Source organism: Paramisgurnus dabryanus, chromosome 8 (assembly GCF_030506205.2).
Source record: "Paramisgurnus dabryanus chromosome 8, PD_genome_1.1, whole genome shotgun sequence".
NCBI classification, from domain to species: Eukaryota; Metazoa; Chordata; class Actinopteri; order Cypriniformes; family Cobitidae; genus Paramisgurnus; species Paramisgurnus dabryanus.
The window spans coordinates 11,243,216-11,263,289 of record NC_133344.1 but is presented as its reverse complement, the minus strand read 5'-3'; the positions used below and the strand labels follow the sequence as shown (position 1 = coordinate 11,263,289).

General features: G+C 36.8%; 1 long non-coding RNA gene across 2 annotated transcripts; it reads right to left on the bottom strand.

The window, feature by feature from the left end:
• Window positions 1–222: 222 nt before the first annotated feature.
• LOC135770296 (uncharacterized) lies at window positions 223–14,045 on the bottom strand. Of its 2 annotated transcripts, none has more exons than XR_010542582.1 (4): window positions 11,396–14,045; window positions 10,773–10,870; window positions 9,613–9,671; window positions 223–701 (listed from the first exon to the last, which is right to left on the bottom strand). It is a non-coding gene; the product is annotated as an uncharacterized lncRNA (long non-coding RNA). The 2 variants fall into 2 exon arrangements; XR_010542581.1 differs by lacking the exon at window positions 223–701 and adding an exon at window positions 9,406–9,489.
• Between the last annotated feature and the right edge of the window lie 6,029 nt (window positions 14,046–20,074).

Here is a 20,074-nt window from a genome sequence, read left to right as displayed (position 1 = left end):
GTGAAACTCAGCAGTACAAATAGCAGAGTCGCTATAACCAATCGTCTCCTTAGAGAAGTGATCGACTGTGACTGAGAGAGAGCCCTGCATGCACCTATGAAACACAAAACTATCACCAGGTAGAAAAAGAAGGGAATGATAAACAGCAGGTAATCCCACCAGACAGCACAAAGCAAAAATAAAATGCACGATAGCAACCAGCCAGTCAGAGAAGTACAGACGAGACATTTGACTGGGTGACGATGTCTGTACCAAATCGGATGGGCAATCAGAAGATATCTTTCTACAGCAATACATGTCATAAAGTACAGAGAAGCCAAAAAAGACACACCTACAGGAACCATAGAAACATATATATATAAATAAAAATAAGCAATGACAAAGCTAACAGTCTGTATGAGGTCTGAAATGAGTAAATTTATGACAAATACTGGAGCTCCTTGACCGGATTTGGTGAGAAAGAAAACTGTGTAAATGGCCAAACAGAGGAGAGGAGTTTCAATGCTTAAGATGATCCATAGGTAGACATTAAATGCTTTGTTTATAGACTCATCAGGTGTGTAATCGTTTGAAATCGAAGTGTTTTCATAAAGAGTTGTGGTCAAATTTTCCTCAGTTTCCATTGCAGGTGACTTTTTAAAATGTAGAACAAGTGGATGAACTGATGAAGATGTTCTTGACTTCTGATATAGTTGGCAGACCTACAAAAGGATTTGATTTTTAGAAACACACATTGACTAACAACACATTGGTTGACATTATAAGCATTTTAAATCAGTATTTAATAAAAGCAGGTTTTATATAAGAAGCAATATAAAAGTGTCTCATACATGAGAATGTGATGCCTCTTGGTTTTATCTTCATGGTCTTCTTGTTCTCATGTGTTCCTCTTGTTATAAAAAGCAACAGTAAAATGAGTTAAATAACTGTGTTTTATGAGGTCCTAACAGATTTTGTATCCAAACTTAATGAAGCACATTGTTATACACTCTAAAAAGCCATTTTTGGGCCAAAAGGGACAAATCCAACCTGTTGGTTTATAAATTAACCTATACTGGGTTGTTTTAAACCATTGTTGAGTCAAATATAAAAGTTTTCTGGGTTAATTTAACCCAAAGGCTGTGTTTGTCCCCTTTTTAAAACAGCATTTTAAGTACCTTTAGAAATGCCACTATGTTTAAAAGAGGATTAGTGTTGTTACATGTCGTAATAACACTGCTAGTTAATGTGACAAGTGTTAAACTGTAGTTATAAGTTTTGCTCATTAAACACAGATGGTTTAAGGTCAGGTTTGGAAGATGAATTAAAATTTGACCAACAACTTTGACTTTTCTTTTATTTATATTTTCTTCATGCAGTATTTTATTGCATGTTTAATTTTATTTATTTATTTCATTGTTAACATCAATAAACATCTCTGCATGCAATCCATGATATTTATTTATTACATGTTAGAGTAAAATTGTAGAGCTCTGATGCAAAACCCTCTAAGTGCGTCTGACATGTTTTCTTGTAAATGAGAATTTTTCAACTCTTAATGGATTCTGCCAACAAAGCAGTATTTCTAAATGACCTCAGGCCAGGATTTTGAAGTAAAAGTATTTGATGAACGTATAATACGTTCCAAGAGCACAGTGTTGTATAAAGTACTAGAAAGCAATACTTGAGTAAAAGTACAAGTATTGTACTAGAAAAAGACTTTGATAGAAGTGAAAGTTGTCTTTTAAAATATTACTCAAGTAAAACTCTTAAAGTATCTGATATATACTGTACTTAAGTATCAAAAGTAATTTTCTGATATTTAATGTAAGTATTTGAAGTAAAAGTAAAAAGTTTTTTTTTAAAGCAAGCGGTTAGAACTTTGATTGTGAACTTTATTGTGGCTTTCTTATAGTAAAGCATATTCAGGGTTCCCATTATCTTCTTAATCTCAATCATCAAATAAAAATCAGTTTTTTCCAGGACTTTTCAGGCACAATTCTCTTAAGTTCAAAGAGCAAACAGCATATTTTTAGAGATGACATCAAATAAAAAAGCTGAAATTTCACTTTTGTATGAACTTCAGGTAAAAATGAAAAATAAATAATAACTTATTTCGTTCAAAACATGAGTATATTTGTGACCCGTCACGGAAACCAGGGACTCAAGTCGGCAGCACAAGTTTCGAGAAAATGAGAAACAAAGTTTTTTTTTCGAAATTTGTGATTTTCGTTTTATTGCAGAATCTGTTAGTTGAGATCACGAAGAAGCCTCTCCATGTTTGAGATAGCAGTTTTTGTATATTTAAAAGCGTACATTTTGCGGTTAAAATAGGCTTGTTTTTCCGGAGATTCTAGCGTGCAGCGGGGGGCGTCATTGTCTGTGTGTATATTTACATACTGTATAAGCTTGTGTTTTCGCCTCCGCCCACAAAGGGAACAGCGTGACTACTAAATAAGGATAGTTCGCCCAAAAATGAAAATAATGTAATTAATGACTCACCCTTATGTCGTTCTAAACTCGGAAGACCTCCGTTCATCTTCGGAACACAGTTTAAGATGTTTTATCGTTAGATTTAGTCCGAGAGCTTTCCCCTTCATTGAAAATCTATGTATGGTTTCCATGTCCAGAAAGTTAATAAAAACATCATCAAAGTAGTCCATGTGACATCAGTGGGTCAGTAAGATTGTGTTGATGCATCGAAAATACAGTTTGGTCCAAAAATCGCAGAATTACGACTTTATTCAGCATTGTCTTCTCTTCCGGCTCGAGCGTGAAGTCACGTGACTGTAGTGACGCGCTGCCCTGTTCCTCAGACATGTTTGCTAAGTTTTTTTTTTTTCAAACTTATAGCCTGCGTCTCCCCAGACTGTTAAGCTCGGGCGCACAAAACAAAAGAAAAATAAAAGAAGCTGGGGCGGAACAAATAACAGTCAGCCGCATCGTACGTCAGCCGCGTCACTGACTTTATGCGGCGCCGCAGTCGGATGACGTCAAAGTACCGCGAGAGCTCTTCAAGAAATCTTACGGAGTAGTTTAATTTCGACTCGCTCTCGCGGTACTTTGACGTCATCTGTATGTCAGTTCTTGCAGCGCAGCATGAGTCCAAACACACAGAAGTTACACAGATATCGTTGTATTCTTCATATAATTGGCTATATGTTTTGTCTATCAATATTTTCCATGAAGTCATTGGCTGATGGAGGAACGAGCGAGCCATTGGTAACCTCTCTAAAGGATGTCACGTTTTCGACGGCGCTGTTTGGATGATCTATTATACTACTTCCCTATTTTAAATACAAACTTTGAAGGCGGGAGATTATATATTATATTGTATTACCAGACATTCATGCGAAATCTGATGTAAACAATCTATATTTCACGGATTATACGCATTTGTGGACAAATATGGACATTGGATAATCTGAAACAGACTGGATTCGACTTGTGATCCCCACAAAGGTAAAAGAGTCATGTTTATTTTTGCGGGTTGTCATTTGGTCATAAAATACTACATATGATGCTAGAACATCTCAAAAAGGGTTTTACAGGGGGTATGGCTTAGCTAAATGAGATGTAAATGAGCCCTATTGTCTCCCCCAGCTGAAAAGAAGAGTCCCTTTCGTCTCGATTTTCTCGGTTTGAGTATTTCTGAGTTCCTATATTCAAATGGCCACAACTTCTCCAAATCTTATCAGATTTCCATGTGTTACACATCGTTGGAAAGCTTAGAAACTGCACTTTCAGAATCTGTGAATAACTCAAAATGCCCAGATCCGACTTGTGTCCCTACTTTCCGTGACTGGTCACATTTTTGAAAAAAGTGGAGTATCCCTTTAAGTTAGCTGCTCTACTAAGAAAAAAATGCCAACTCGCAATGGCAATGAAAGCACTGTGACTTTGATCAACAATGCAAGCGTACATTCACAATGTATAACATTAGCACAACATTATCCTATAACTACTGAGTTTTGAGTTAATTAAAAGGAAATCTCAAGTTTGACAAAACGTAGGATGCTTTTGAAGACGTGAATACAGTCCTTAACACTTTCTTTCTAACCTGCCACTGATAGCAGTTTTTAAAAAATATTTCTCAATCTAACATTAGCCTACCGGAGGGAATATTCGGCCGGCAGTTATGCTATAACATTACCATAAACAGTTAAGCGTGTTTCGGTTGAGAGTTCTCTGTGAATTAAATAAATCCATGGGAAAATCAGCGGTGTAACGTTAACGTTGACGTTTATTAAACATGTGCGCCTGGCCATCACATTAGACAGATAATTATCTAATACGGCTTATGAATGTTGAATCACATTGACATTGTGGCTTTACTTAATAACTATTATTTTAACGTACCTTGATGTGATTCTTCAGGTTGGACGGGGAGTTTTTAAATGACAAAATGTAAGTGATTTTCGGTAGGCATACTTTATTTGGTAATCGGGAATCTTTAATTCCAATGTACAAAAACATTTCTTACAAATACGTCCACGGGTGTATAACGTTAGCTTTCTCACCCTGTTCATTGTCGGGGTGGTCCATTACGATAACGGGAGGTCCTCCAGTAGGTGCTTTCATTGCAGTTACAGTTGTGCTTCCTCATCCTTTGGCAACACTACGCTAAAATAGAGTGTGCGTGAAATTGAGTGTGCGGAGCGTGCGTAATGCAATCTAGAAGCACTGATTCGCCAAAACCTCCCTTATTGAGGTCTCACACATTTCTTCTGATTTTATTTTGTAGTAACGAGTAACAAATATGCTTAGTGGAAATATATCGGAGTAAAAGTATACATTTTATCTAGAAAATGTAGTGGAGCAAAAGTGAAAGTTGACATAAATTTAAATATCGAAGTAAAGTACAGATACGTGAAATTTCTACTTAAGTACAGTAACGAAGTATTTTTACTTCGTTACATTACAACACTGCAAGAGCATTTGGTTAATATCATTGTCGAGTTTTTGAAGGAGGCTTTTGCATCACAGCTCTTCAATTCTAAGATCACACTTCAAGGTTCAAGACGCGTTAATAGCTATAAGGTGTTTTGTAATGTACAGAGCCAACTTAAAATAAAAAAATCACATGCTGTAATACTCGTATACTCATCATATTGAAACTCAGAGTTTCTTGTGCTGTCAGATTATTCATGCAGTCGGTATTAAGAAATAAAATATTGATCTTACCTTCACTCATACAGGTCTTGGTAATGGCACAGCTTCTGGTTGAAACTCTTTTATAAAGAACTGATCTGTAAAAAAATAAAGCATTGCACAAATGCTACCCATTAAAATCTTTCTTCATGTGGTTTGCAGAAGAGAGCTAAAAACTATTTTCTCCATTTGGAACCACAAATGTGTCGCCATTTCCTTATGCATCAACACAGAGATGGACATAACGTGTGCAGTGTCTGAAACCATTCATTGCAGGAGTGGCGGCTGCATTATAAAATAAATGGACAAACTTGATCTCACCGTTCATTTAATATTAACACACTAATAGCTGTTTATTGTCTTGCATTTGTTGGTATTACTTAACTTCACCCAATGCTATTTTACATAACCTGTACTGTATATACTGTACACTCTCAGAAAAGGGGTACAAAAGAGGTCACTGGGAAAGTTTGCAGAGGTCCTAATATGTACTATTTAGGTACATACAGTATATGTATCAGGCCTGTTGCCAAGGGGGGTCATTAGGGTGCAATGCCCCCCCCAGATGACATAGCGTGCCCCCCTAACCGTATGGTCAAACTTGTTATTTATATCAAAACAAGTCATGGGGAAAAAGGACCTCTAAAGTTGCCATAAAACAGAAGTAGCGATTGCCTATTTCCCCATGGTGATGTATATCCGAGTTAAACTGACTTCTGAAATGAAGTAAGGCAGGGCTTGATTTGAATTTGTCCATCGAGATCTGATTGGATCATTTGAAGTTGGGTTGTGTTGCTAACCGCAGCAATCTTCTCCTGGACCCCGCCTACCTTGCCGTACCATATGACCGGAAGTAAAGAGAGATCGTTTTGAGGAGGGGAGGAGATTTGCGTTTTTGATTAAAGATTATGGAGGCACATTCATTTTTTAAAAATAGTGAAGCTCACAGATACACAGCTCACAGTCATTTGTAAAAAAAAGCACAATATTGCAAAACAAATGACAGTTTTTCATTTTATTTTCATGGTGATTTAAAAATATGAATCAGTAAATTTAATGCATTATTGCGTTAAACGTAATAATATAAAACATAATGATATGAAACAAAATTATATTTATTATAAAACATACCTAAAATGGCCCCTGTTATACTTTTTTAGACTCACCTCATTATTTATTCAAATACAACAACCAATGGCAAGTGGGACTTGAAGTGGGCCGGCACTTTTATATTTTTATCTTTAGCATACCTTCCCTTTTTCTTGTGTTCCTGCACTTCTTAGATGTTGGCAGTACTGTTCCTCTCCGAGTCAAAGCGTCAGTGAATGAGTGATTAGTAATGGCATCACACTACAGGGAGGCACTGAGTGAATTATCAGATTTATTTATTATTTCAACAAAGATCAATAAAAGACGTCAATAGGAAGATTTCATTTCTAATTTAAATAACCAGTGATGATAACTATTTTTCGCTGTCTTCAGGGATGTAAGGATGCGTGATGATGAGAATATGAGTTATTATTGTAGACATGTAGAAAAAGAATATACACATAAAAGACAAATATTAATGGATTAATAATTAATACATTATTTAAAGAGCACCAATGGTCCGATTCATGATTTTACATTTCCTTTGGTGTGTAAGTGTGTATTAGTACATGTTAACAATATGCAAAAGGTACAAACCCTGAAGTAAACGATGACGTGAGTTATCTCCAACATAAATCTCTTTTCTTGGACTACAACAAACACACAGATTGTAGGCAACAGTTTATTTTCTGGGATTGGTGATGTAGTAAAGAACGACATTATCATAATTCCTCCCGCTTCTGACTCACAGCCTGTAAGTTAACTCCTGTTAGCATTGCATTGTGACCAGGGGCTTAACTATCGGTAAGCAGGGTAAGCGTTGCTTACGGGCCCGGACCAATCAGGGGCCCATCCGACTGGAAGAATTTGATTGACAGTCGGCGGGCCCTATCACATATTCGTTGCTATCCGCTGTTCCCAGGCTTTCTCACGGGTTTTCAATAGGCAGCCGGATGACGTCAAAGTTCCGCGAGAGCGATTTAAAAGCAAACTCCTCCGTATGGTTTCGCGAATCACTCTCGCGGTAGTTTGACGTAACCCAGCTATCAATTCTTGCAGCGCATAAAGCCGAACAAGCCATCGCCCAATGAAATCACCGCTAGCGATCGAGCCCAACCAATCACAGCCCAGAGTTTCTGTGCACGTTTGAAATCGGCTGGTTTGTATCTTTTTGTTTCTTAGCACAAACAAGAAACGATAACGCTTTAAATACCCAAACACTACACCAGACACCTAAAGCAAAGCACAAAGTGAACCAGTAACTAAACAAATTATTTTAAACGGTATGGATCGATCCTACATATGTAATGATTGAACTGTGTCATGTCTGAAGTTTAGAGCTCCTGTGTGCATCTTGCCATCCAGAACTGAAGGCTGGAAAATGCCTCTACAAATTATAATGTGGTTATAATGTAACGCTATTAGCCTATAATGTAAGTGAGCATCTTTTATATGTATTTAGACCTAGGTGTATGTTTGTGTAGTCATAGCAATGAGTAACAAAATGTTATAGTGTGCTGTCACCAGCAGTGTTTTTTCATATGTTATGGTGCACTATTTCTGATTTTGTCAGTCATCTCATGTCTCTATGATCCTGTCCTGTCCCATTCATTGTAGCCTGCTTGTGGACATTGCGTCATCACGTGCTGTAGTAAAGGGCCCGCCTTGATAATCCTGCTTAGGGGCCCGGTGTTGGCTCGTTACGCTACTGATTGTGACCGAATCTTTCAAACATGGTAAGGAGCGTCACATTTCTAGCCGATGCCATAGGTATTCAGGCCAATCACAACGTACAGATTAGCTGGCCAATCAGAGACACAGAGCTTTCCAAATCGACAAGTTTTGTACAAAATCAGTGCGTTTTGAGGAAAGCAGTATATCTGGAGCTACAAAAATGTAAGGAATGTGGAAAATAATGTGTTTTTGAACCATAAACCATGCAAACACATCGTATTCTACCAAATACACAAAATAATGTTGTTGTTAGCAATGAAATAAGTGCACTTTAAAAATTAAATGTATTAAACTTTTATTGGATTACAAATGGGACTTCTTCTTTGTTAACATTATTCCCTTATGTCTTCATTTTCTTTAAGATAATTTACACATGCAAATATCATAACCACACTGACATATTGATAAACCGCTTACAACTAAGTGATGTCCATAAGGCATAATATCACAACAGATACGATCACAGCATTACAGTACAAATGCATTAGAAAATTTTAGGACCATTCTCACAAACATATGTGACCGCTGTCATGTGCATATCATCAGGTGAAATAGGCACTTAACTATTGTTAACAAATAATAATATCACTGTGATCACACATGATGACTGCGTACACCGGTTAAGTTTGTGAGCTGAGTTTCACTCTGAATTTCTCTCCGTCTGGAACAGCAGTGAGGCGTCCTGAAAGCATCTCCGGCATCAGACCTCATGAACACATACAACAGACAATCCACAATCGGGTTTAACATATAAAAAGCCATTGCAATCCCGCTTGTACGGAAAAGGAGCATAGAATTAAAATAATAATCTAGAAAAAATGTAATAGCAAAGGGAAGGATGGTAAACGTGTAAGTCAGCAGTACAAATAGCAGAGTCGCTATAACCAATCGCCTCTTTAGAGAAGTGATCAACTGTGACTGAGAGAGAGCCCTGCATGCACCTACGAAACAGAAAACTATCACCAGGTAGTAAAAAAGAGCTATGATCAAGAGGAATTGAAACCACCAATCAAAAATCAAATATAAAATGCACGATAGCAACCAGCCAGTCAGAGAAGTACAGACGAGACATTTGACTGGGTGACGATGTCTGTACCAAATCGGATGGGCAATCAGAAGATATCTTTCTACAGCTATACATGTCATGAAATACAGAGAAGCAAAAAAAGACACAGCAAAAAAAATCTGAGCAAAATATTTACTTACATCGAAATAAACAATGATAATGCTAACAGTCTGTATCAGGTCTGAAATGAGTAAATTTATGACAAATACTGGAGCTCCTTGACCGGATTTGGTGAGAAAGAAAACTGTGTAAATGGCCAAACAAAGGAGGGGAAATTCAATGCTTAAGATGATACATGTGTAGACCCTAAATGCTTCTTTTTCAAGAGATGTGTGATTGATTGAATGTGAAGTGTTTTCATAACGAGATGTGATAATGTCTTCATACTCCATTGCAGGTGACTTTTTAAAATGTAGAACAAGTGGATGAACTGATGAAAATGTTCTTGACTTCTGATATAGTTGGCAGACCTACAGTAGGATTAGATTTTTCAGAAACACATATTAACTAACAACACATTGGTTGACATTATAAGCATTTTATATCAGTATAAGCAGGTTTTATATAAAAAGAAATATAAAAGTGTATCATACTTGAGAATGTGATTGCTCTTCGTTTTATCTTCATGAACTTCTTGTTCTCACGTGTTCCTCTTGTTATAAAAAGCAACAGTAAAATGAGTTAAATAACTGTGTTTTATGAGGTCCTAACAGATTTTGTATCCAAACTTAATAAAACATGTTGTTATAAACTCTAAAAAGACTGGGTTGTTTTAAGCCATTGTTGGGTCAAATATAAAAGTTTTCTGGGTTAATTGAACCCAAAGTCGGTGTTTGTCCTCTATTTTAAAACAGCATTTTAGTAGCTTTAGAAATGCCACTATGTTTAAAAAAAAACATTAGTGTTTTTTTTCCAAATTAGTTTTATTTTTTGGTTACATGTTGTGATAACACTGTTAGTTAATGCGACAAGTGTTAAACTGTAGTTAGTTGTTTTGCTAATTAAACAGAGATGGTTTGGAAGATGAATTACATTTACATTACATAAAATTTTTTTCATTTAGCAGACGCTTTGGTCCAAAGCGACTTACAAGTGAGGTATACAATAGAAGCAATCATAGCAACACAAGAACAGCAATACAGAAGTGCACTGGAAATAGTCGCATCAAGTCCAGGGCTGCGTTTCCCGATAACATTGTCTCTTAGCGCGCGAAGACTCTTAAGTTAAACCTTTACTACAGGTATACCTTTTCTAGGCGTGTTTCCCGAACTGTACCTTAGCGGGTTTCTTAAGGTATACTTTCCTACGTACGACGTTACCAGGTGCTGTCCATGGCGATGGTGTTGAATAGGTTGATATCGATTGCTCTTCAATCAATTATTCACGTTATTTAATAGGTTTCGCTGCGTTATGAGATAGCGGTGTTCTTTATTATAGAAACATTTCAGAAATAGTTCAAGTTAAATTTATTAGGAATATCTTGTAAAAATATTTCAAATTGCAAACAACTAAATTCAACCTTGTATGTTTTATTTGATATCAAACCCGTGCAAAACTCGCAACTTCATTTCCAAACGTATCATGCGTAAACCGCTCCATTGCACCTGCTATTTCAATACATTTATATTTTGTTTTAAATGATTTGTTTATTCAAATAAAATAGTTTGGTTGTATGATACATAGTAGATATAAATAATATAAGATGGTTATTCAGTAAGTGCAGTGCTTGAAATAGGCCTACACTTCAGCGTACCTTTTCTTTTTCTTGCATGCGTTCCGGTACTTCTTAAAAAATGATCTTCAGAAACCAATGGGTGACGTCACGGACACTACGTCCATCTTTTATACAGTCTATGGTTCACACACACAAAGATTGTTTTTATCACAAGAGCCTTCAGTGACATAAACCATAAAACGATAACATATATAGTCCAAACATACATAATAATAGAGAAATGTGCCCTCTCAGTTTCAATGGGCACAATGGGGAAAATATATTGTGAAGATTTCATTATTATTATGATTATTGTAGACATAATAGGACTTATTCTAAAATAAAGGACAAATATTAATGGATTCATAATTAATAAATTAAACTTAAAAAAAAAACTCTTAATGGATTACAAGTGGGACCTCTTATTTGTTAACATAAATAAAAAATCTCTTTATTTTCTTCACTTTAAGATAATTTAAACATGCAAATATCATAACACACTGACATATTGATAAACCGCTTACAACTAAGTGATGCCCACAAGACATACGATCACAGCATTACAGTACAAATGCGTCACAAAATTTTAAGGACCCACAAACATATGTGACCGCTGTCATGTGCATATCATCAGGTAAAATGTTGTTTATGAAAAATATCACCGTAATCACACATGATGACTGTGTCCACCGGTTAATATTGTAAGCTGAGTTTCACTTTGAATTTCTCTCCGTCTGGAACAGCAGTGAGGCGTCCTGAAAGCATCTCCGGCATCAGACCTCATGAACACATACAACAAACAATCCACAATCGGGTTGAACATGTAAACAATAAATGTAATCTTGTTTGTAACTGAAAATTAAAAACAAGCATTTGAAGCAGCATCGTAATTACAAAGGGAAGGATGGTAAACGTGCAAATGAGCAGTACAAATAGCAGAGTCACCACAACCAATCGCCTCTTTAGAGAAGTGATCGACTGTGAATGAAAAAGAGCCCTGCATGCACCTACGAAACACAAAACTATCACTAGATAGTAAGAGAGGGCTATGATAAAACCCATGTTTATCCACCACCAAGCACAAAGCAATAATAAAATGCCTGATGGCAACCAGACAGTCAGAGAAGTACAGACGAGACATTTGACTGGGTGACGATGTCTGTACCAAATGGGATGAGCAATCAGAAGATATCTTTCTACAGCAATACATGTCATGGAATACAGAGAAGCCAAATGAGACACACCTAAAGGAATCATAGCAAAATATACACTTACATTGAAATAAACAAGGATAATGCAGTCTGTATTAGGTCTGAAATGAGTAAATTTATGACACATACCGGAGCTCCTTGATGATGAAATACTCATTATACTCATAAAGATTATTGTGATGTCAGATTATTCATGCAGTCGGTACTGAGAAATAAAATATTGATCTTACCTTCACTCCTACAGGTCTTGGTATGGCACAGATTCTCGTTCAAACCCTTTTATAATGAACTGATCTGTAAGAAAGTGTTGCACAAATGCTACCACCAAAAACCTTTCATCATGTGGTTTGCAGATGAGAGCTTTTGTCCATTTGGGACCACAAATGTGTTGCCACTTCCTTATGCATCATCACACAGATGGACGTAACTTGTGTGGTATCTGAAACCATTCACCGCTTGACTATTCCCTATCTAGTGAGTCAGCTCGTTTACATGCACACCAATAATGCGATTATTTCCAATAATGCGAGTAAGGACTTAATCGCAGTAAGATGTTTACATGACTGGAGCTAACCTCTTCACTCCGGTTTACATGCAGTTTTTATTTTCAGATTATTCACACATAGCCCAATGCAGAGCACAAATGATGAACTCACATACATGGTCCACTGTTTTAATTTACTTACGTTAAATGACAAACACGTTGTTATGGATGTATTTCATTATCTGGGTTTAAAAAGTTGCGGTATTGCGGAAAAATGGAAATACTCGTCATTGGCGGGGAAGCGTTTTCTCTTGATTGACAATATATCTCGTCAATGGCAGGGAAAGAGTTAAGGTCCGTGACTAAAACACATGCGCACTTCAGTTAGTGCGGTATAAATGCGATTAAAGCATTTACATGGACGCATACTGCGATTATAAACGGCGTACGCCACCTCTTTTAATGCGATTATACTTACTGCGATTATGAGCTTAATCGCATTATTTTTATCGAATTATTGCATTTACATGAGGTAAAGTATAATCGCAGTATTGACAAAATCCCATTATAATTGCATTATTGGTTTGCATGTAAACGTGCTGACAGTAAAGTCTACTGATGAACGAAGAACGAACTCAGAAGGTTGCGAGAACAAAGAAAGCACTTATGAGAATTGAGATGTGTGCGATCTTCCTGTTGGTCACCTGACCTCCGCCATTGTTTTGCCGCAATGACTTATGGGGCGTGAAGCGATTTCAGCGCGCACGTCTGCATTCGATGCATCCTCGATATCAAGAACACATCCGGGTATTTTCATGCGTCCTCTGTACTAGCGTTCTTGAGAATTGGAATGAACTTCGACTGTTAATGATGACGTAGAGCAAGGACACTAGAACGCAAGATCGCTGAAGAACGCATATTGAGAAACAGCCCTCAATTCTCACAAGTGCGTTCTGTTTTCTCGCGACCTTCCACGAGAACGCAAGTCTGTTCTTTGCATTCTTAGAATTGAGAAACAGCCAAAAGAACTACACAGAACTACAAAACATGGCAGACACAAACAGAACTTCAAAATAAGAGACATGACAGGGGAGACACAGACAGAGTTCATGACAGGTACCAATATGTACATTTGAGGTACTAATATCAGTCTTTACAAGAGTGTACTGTTTCAAAAGTGTACCACGCCACTGACAGCTGTTGTACTGTTTTCAGAAGGTGTAGATAAGATCGTTTTATAATCAAAACAAGATATTCTGAAGCCTTTGTGCAATTGTTTCATTATTATTATTATTATTATTGTAGACATGTAGAAAAATAGTATAGTAAAGTATAAATATTGATAATTAATTAATTAATTAAACTTATTAAACTGTAGATGAATTACAAGGGAACTCTAATCTGTTAACATATATCAAAGTTTCATGGTGCTCCCTGTGGTATTTTAAGATAATTTACACATGCAAATATCATACAACACTGACATATTGATAAAATACTTACAACTGATGTATATAAAGCACAATATCACAACAGACACGATCACAGCATCACCGTACAAATGCATCACAATGTAATCACACATGATGACCGGCAAGTTTGTGAACTGAGTTTCACTTTGAATTTCTCTCCGTCTGGAAGAGCAGCGAGACATCTTGAAAGCATCCCCGACATCAGACCTCATGAACACATACAACAAACAATCCACAATCGGGTTTAACATTTAAACAATAAATGTAAATCTGAATATAAAGTAAACTGGCAGATAAGAATATAATAAAAGCAGCATCATACTAACCAAGAGAAGGATGGTAAACGTGTAACTCAGCAGTACAAAGAGTCGCTATAACCAATCGTCTCTTTAGAGAAGTGATCGACTGTGAATGAGCCCTGCGTGCACCTACGAAACAGAAAAGGTAGTAAAAGAAAGGCATGCCAAATATTAGGTATTCCTAACAAAAATCACAAAGCAAAAGCTAGTAAGAGAAGTACAGACGAGACACTTGACTGGGTGACGATGTCTGTACCAAATGGGATATACAATCAGAAAATATCTTTCTACAGCAATACATGTCATGAAATACTGAGAAGCCAAATAAGACACAACTAAAGAAATCATAGCAAAAGCTATATTTTCGAAATAAGCATTGACAAAGCTAACAGTCTGTATGAAGTCTGAAATGAGTAAAGTTATGAAAAATACCGGAGCTCCTTGACCAGATTTGGTGAGAAAGAAACAATGTAAATGGCCAAACAGAGGAAGGGAAATTCAATGCTTAAAATGATCCTTGTATAGACCTTAAATGCATACCTGTCAAGTATCCCGTTTTGGCTGTGAAAGTCCCATATACCCTTCTTTCCCGCCATCCTCCCGAATTAGTATTTTCCCGTATTTTAACCTGTGTTATTAAATATAACAATATCCCGGGCTGAGTAAAAGTTGCCGTGAGGTTAGTGTGTGAGGTCAGATGATGAGTGACAACGGAAAAAAAAAGACGGATGATGGACGCTACGACAGAGACAGAAGGCACTCCTGAAAAAAAAAAAACCCTCATGTAAATATCGCAATCAATGAGACGGCGAATTTACTTTTCTGAAGAGGAGCAGGGTGGGGGACAGTCAAGCGTTTTGAAAGTTTTGTAACTGCGACTTTAGCATCTCACACGGGGGAAGGAAAGAATAGGATGACGTTAGACAACAAAACTGTTTGCGCCCTACTCTCATTAAAATTAATCAATCTGGCCCAGCCCACAAATACACTCCTTCCAAAACAGTCATAAAGAATGCATAGTCTTCAACAAATTTGTACAATAACTTACTAAAAGAGTAAAGAAAAGTTATGTGAAATGAAAAGAAAAACTAAAAGTAAAGCAATATGAAATGAAAAGAATGTGTGGAATAAAAATAAAATGTAACGTTAAAATGTAAAACAAGCAATTTTAAAATGAACAGAAAATATGCAAATAAGCCTTAAATAAATAAATATTTATATAAATGTAGTAAGGGATACTGTGGCCGCCGAAAAATTTTCCTTATTTTACTATCCAAAACTTGACATGTATTTAAATGCTTCTCTTCCAGAGTCACGGAGTGTGTAACGGTATAAAGTCCAAGGGTGTTCATAACGAGATAAATTAAATAAAATTTCCTCCGTTTCCATTGCAGGCGACCTTTTAAAATGCAGAACAAGTGGATGAACCGATGAAGATGTTTGTCGTTCCTCAACCTCAAAATCTTGGCTTTTAACACAGTTGCCAGACCTATTTGATTTTTCAGAAACATTGACTAAAACACATTATTGACATTATAAGCATTTTAAATCAATATGAGCAGATATTATTAAAAAACAATACAAAAGTGTCTCATACTTGAGAATGTGATGACTCTTGGTGTTATGTTCTCAAATGTTCCTCTTGTTAAAAAACAACAACTGAATGCTCTTGGTACGTATTATACGTTTATCACATACTTTTGTTAGTTAATACAACAAGTGTTAAACTGTAGATGTTTTACTTATCAATCAATGATGGTTTAAGGATTTGGAAGATAAAAAAATCTGTTTACTTTTTATTCATGCAGTATTTTGTGATTTTGATCTTACCTTCAGTCCTACAGGTCTTGGTAATGGCACAGCTTCTAGTTGAAACTCTTTTATGATGAACTGATCTGTGAACAAATAAAGCATTGAACAAATGCTACCCATTAAAATCTTTCATCATGTGGTTTGTAGATGAGAGCTTTTGTCCATTTGGACCACAAATGCATTGCCACTTCCTTATACATCAACACAGAGATAAACATGACATGTGAGGTGTTTGAAACCATTCACTGCTTGACTATTCCCTATTTAGTGAATGACAGTCAAGTCTACTATTTGTGATGAAGTGGATGAAAATGTGTGTGCCATTTGGTACTATTCTGTCAGAAAAAAGGTCCCTATAGATGTCACTGGGGCAGTACTCTTTAAAAAGGTCCTAATATGTGAATTGAAGTCCACTATGGGGGAAGAAGTGAATGAAAATGAGTGGGCAACTAGAAATGTTTTCTTTATAAAAGGGTACCACCCCAGTCACAACCGAGACTTTTTTGACAATTTCTTTCTGAGAGTGTAAGTGTATTCATACAGATCAATAGGTAAGGGTGTGGAAAAAATTGATAGTATGCTTGGACAGATTTATTGATGTTGCTTTCAAACATGTTATGGCTAAAGTTAAGTCTTTGGGCTTATATGTAAAGCAAATGATGCAAACAATGCATTGCTGCAACAGGAAAATGGCATAGAAGATTCCTGAAATGTCCTCTCTCAAAGCAATGTGTCAGGTGTGTATTATCGTAATAGTTTATTAAATGTCCTGAGATGTTGTACAGTACTTACATTTTCAGTTTGCATTGATTTATTATTTAGCATCTAAGAATATAAAACTCCCTGAGGCCACACAATTTTCAGAATGAGTGTTTAACATAACAGTTTTATTTGCCCAAAACCAACTTGACACTTACAGAAGTTGTTTGGATAAGTTAATCATATTCTTTGCTTTCTCTATAAACATATAAAGACATTTCTGATTACCTCAAGATAACCCACTGCGCAAAGTGAAGTCGGAATGACGTCTTTTTCATGTAATTTTTGGACGTCCGAATCCGGTCCATAAAAGGGGTTGTTTTGTAACGGCAGGCGACGTCTTTTTTTCAACGTCTTCTGCACGTCTAAATGTTTACATCCGTAGGACCTCCGTGTAAGGAAAAGAGACATGAAAAAAGCGAAAAGAGATGAATGTCTCTGCACTTCACCCATCGCAACACCGAAACACTTCAGTCAATTCCTGCCAGCTGTGGGATTCAAACTCTCGATCTCTGGGTTACAAGCAAGTCTCGCTAACCACTCGGCTATATCTCAACATTATATATAAGGCACACTTATTGCATTCATAGCACTCAACATTATGAGAATAGGTGAGAATATTTTCATGTTAAATTGTTAGTATGGTCGTATACTTTTAATATAACGAACTACACATTTAATTACAGATTTTTAATTGTAAATTTAGATGAATTTGTATATAATTCAAGAAAGTAGAAAAAACAGTACTGTATAAATAATATAGACTATTCGTATGTATTAATTATGTTGGTACAATAATGCTGATATTTGTATATAAACACATTTTTATAGGCCTATATAGACGTAGGCCTGTCAAATGTTGCCTGTAAATATGACGTCCAAATGACGTCCAAAAAAATTACCCAGTTCAAACGTCAAATGTTGCCGTAAATATGATGTCCAAGTAGGGTCATGGTTGGACATCCAAATAGTGGACCTAGTTTGGACGTCGAAAAGATGTCCAGAATTGGTCATGGACCGACGGACCCAATATAGACATGATCTGCACGCCTATCCAACGTCCTGTGTTTAGTGGGAAATTACTAGGGATGCTCTGATCGATCGGCCGCCAATTGGTATCGTCCGATAACGTCATTAAATGACTCGATCGGTCCTCGCTAAATTTGCCGATCTCCTAAACCGATCTTTCTGTTTACTTTTGTCGACATAGGGCTCCTGAATGCGGCTGCAGTTAGAGACCATTTTTACGCAATGCGAGCATTTTTATAACCCATCGCTCGTGTGCGACATGCAGATTTGAATTTCTCTCTTTGCCTTTGCAGAGATAAGTGTATTTTCTATGGGGACGCGATCCAATCAACAGCGCGACGCGTCTTCACATCCCCATCAAACAGCGTATACAACACGCATCTATTGCGGATAATTGCATCCTCATGCCAAAAGTTTATTATTTGCATGCGTTTTAAAGTTTTGAGCGTTTAAACTTTCATTTTCCTCACAGCTGCTCTCGTCTGTGCATATCATCAGGTGAAATATTCACTAAATTATTTGTTAACAAAAAATAATATGTAATCACACATGATGACTGCGTACGCCGGTTAAGTTTGTGAGCAGAATTTCTCTCCGTGTTTAACAGCAGTGAGGCATCCTGAAAGCATCCCCGGCATCAGTCCTCATGAACACATACAACAAACAATCCACAATCGGGTTGAACATATAAGCAATAACTGCAATCTTTTGTATGAAGTAAAATGTCAGAGAATGATTGTCAAGCAGCATTATAATAACCAAGGAAATGATGGTAAACGTGTAACTCGGCAGTACAAACAGCAGAGTCGCTATAACCAATCGTCTCTTTAATGAAGTGATCGACTGTGACTGAGAGAGAGCCCTGCATGCACCTATGAAACAGAAAACTATGACTGGGTAGTAAAAAATAGGTATGATATATAGCAGTTCAACCCACCACCAAGCAAAAATCAAAAATAAAATCCACGACAGCAACCAGCCAGTCAGAGAAGTACAGACGAGACATTTGACTGGGTGACGATGCCTGTACCAAATCGGATGGACAATCAGAAGATATCTTTCTACAGCTATACATGTCATGAAATACAGAGAAGCCAAAAAAGACACACCTAAAGTATTTATAGCAAAATATATACCCTTGAAATAAAAAATGACAAAGCAAACAGTCTGTATGAGGTCTGAAATGAGTGCATTTATGGCAAATACCGGAGCTCCTTGACCAGATTTGGTGAGAAAGAAAACTGTGTAAATGGCCAAACAAAGGAAGGTACACTCAATGCTTAAGATGATACATGTGTAGACCTTAAATGCTTTGGTTTCAAAGTCAAGAGATGTGTAATTGGCTCTGTGCACAATATGGCGACTGCTGACGTTTCGAACTTGACTGTGAGGCCTGAGGAGCAAAAGGGAAAAGGATTATAAGATGTATTTAATATTAAAGGTTCTCTAAGCGAATTCACACGTTTTAGACCATAAAACATTTTTTGTTACATATAGCAAACATCTCGTCACTATCTGCTTGCTTCCTGATCAAACTGTAAAAAAACGCGATCTCTGTAGACAGCCCAGCCTCCACAAACTGCCATAATAACAAACTGGTCAAACGTACACCAGAAACCATAACAAAGTGTTCTAACCAATAAACGCCAAAGAGGATTTGGAGGTTGGGTTTGGGTGCGTTCATGAAAGCACGGAAGGGAGGGGGAGGGGGGAGTTAACTACGCTCAGTTTGTTTGAAAACACATTTCAAAAATCAACACACTCGCTTAGAGAACCTTTAAAGAGTAACTAAACCCTAAACCAACTTTTTTTAGTTAATGATCTGTAAGAATGATGCTTTATTAGTGCTGTTCATTGATTTTAGTAATTTTTTTGACATTTGGATATAAAGTGTTTCAATACTACAATATATGGTGTAAAAACGTCTGATTGCTGCCCTCTTCAGGTTGAACGTTGGCTACTGCAGCTGAATTTTCCCATTGGATGTTGGGTCCAAAAAATGACTCGTGACGTAGGCAGGTTCAAGCTCACCACGCCCTTGTTACGATCTCACCACACACTTGATACGAGCTTAGTTCGTCCCCTCTATCTTCGTTGGGATCTGCCCACTTTTCTTGCATTTTTCAAATATTGCCAGTGGGTGGAGTCAGGCTCTGACCAGGGGTTTAGTTACTCTTTAAGTTACATCGACAACTATGAAGGTAAGTTCATCAGTTCAAAGCCTTAATCAGGTTTATGTTCTGTAGTTTTGATATACCCAAGGGAGATAACCTTG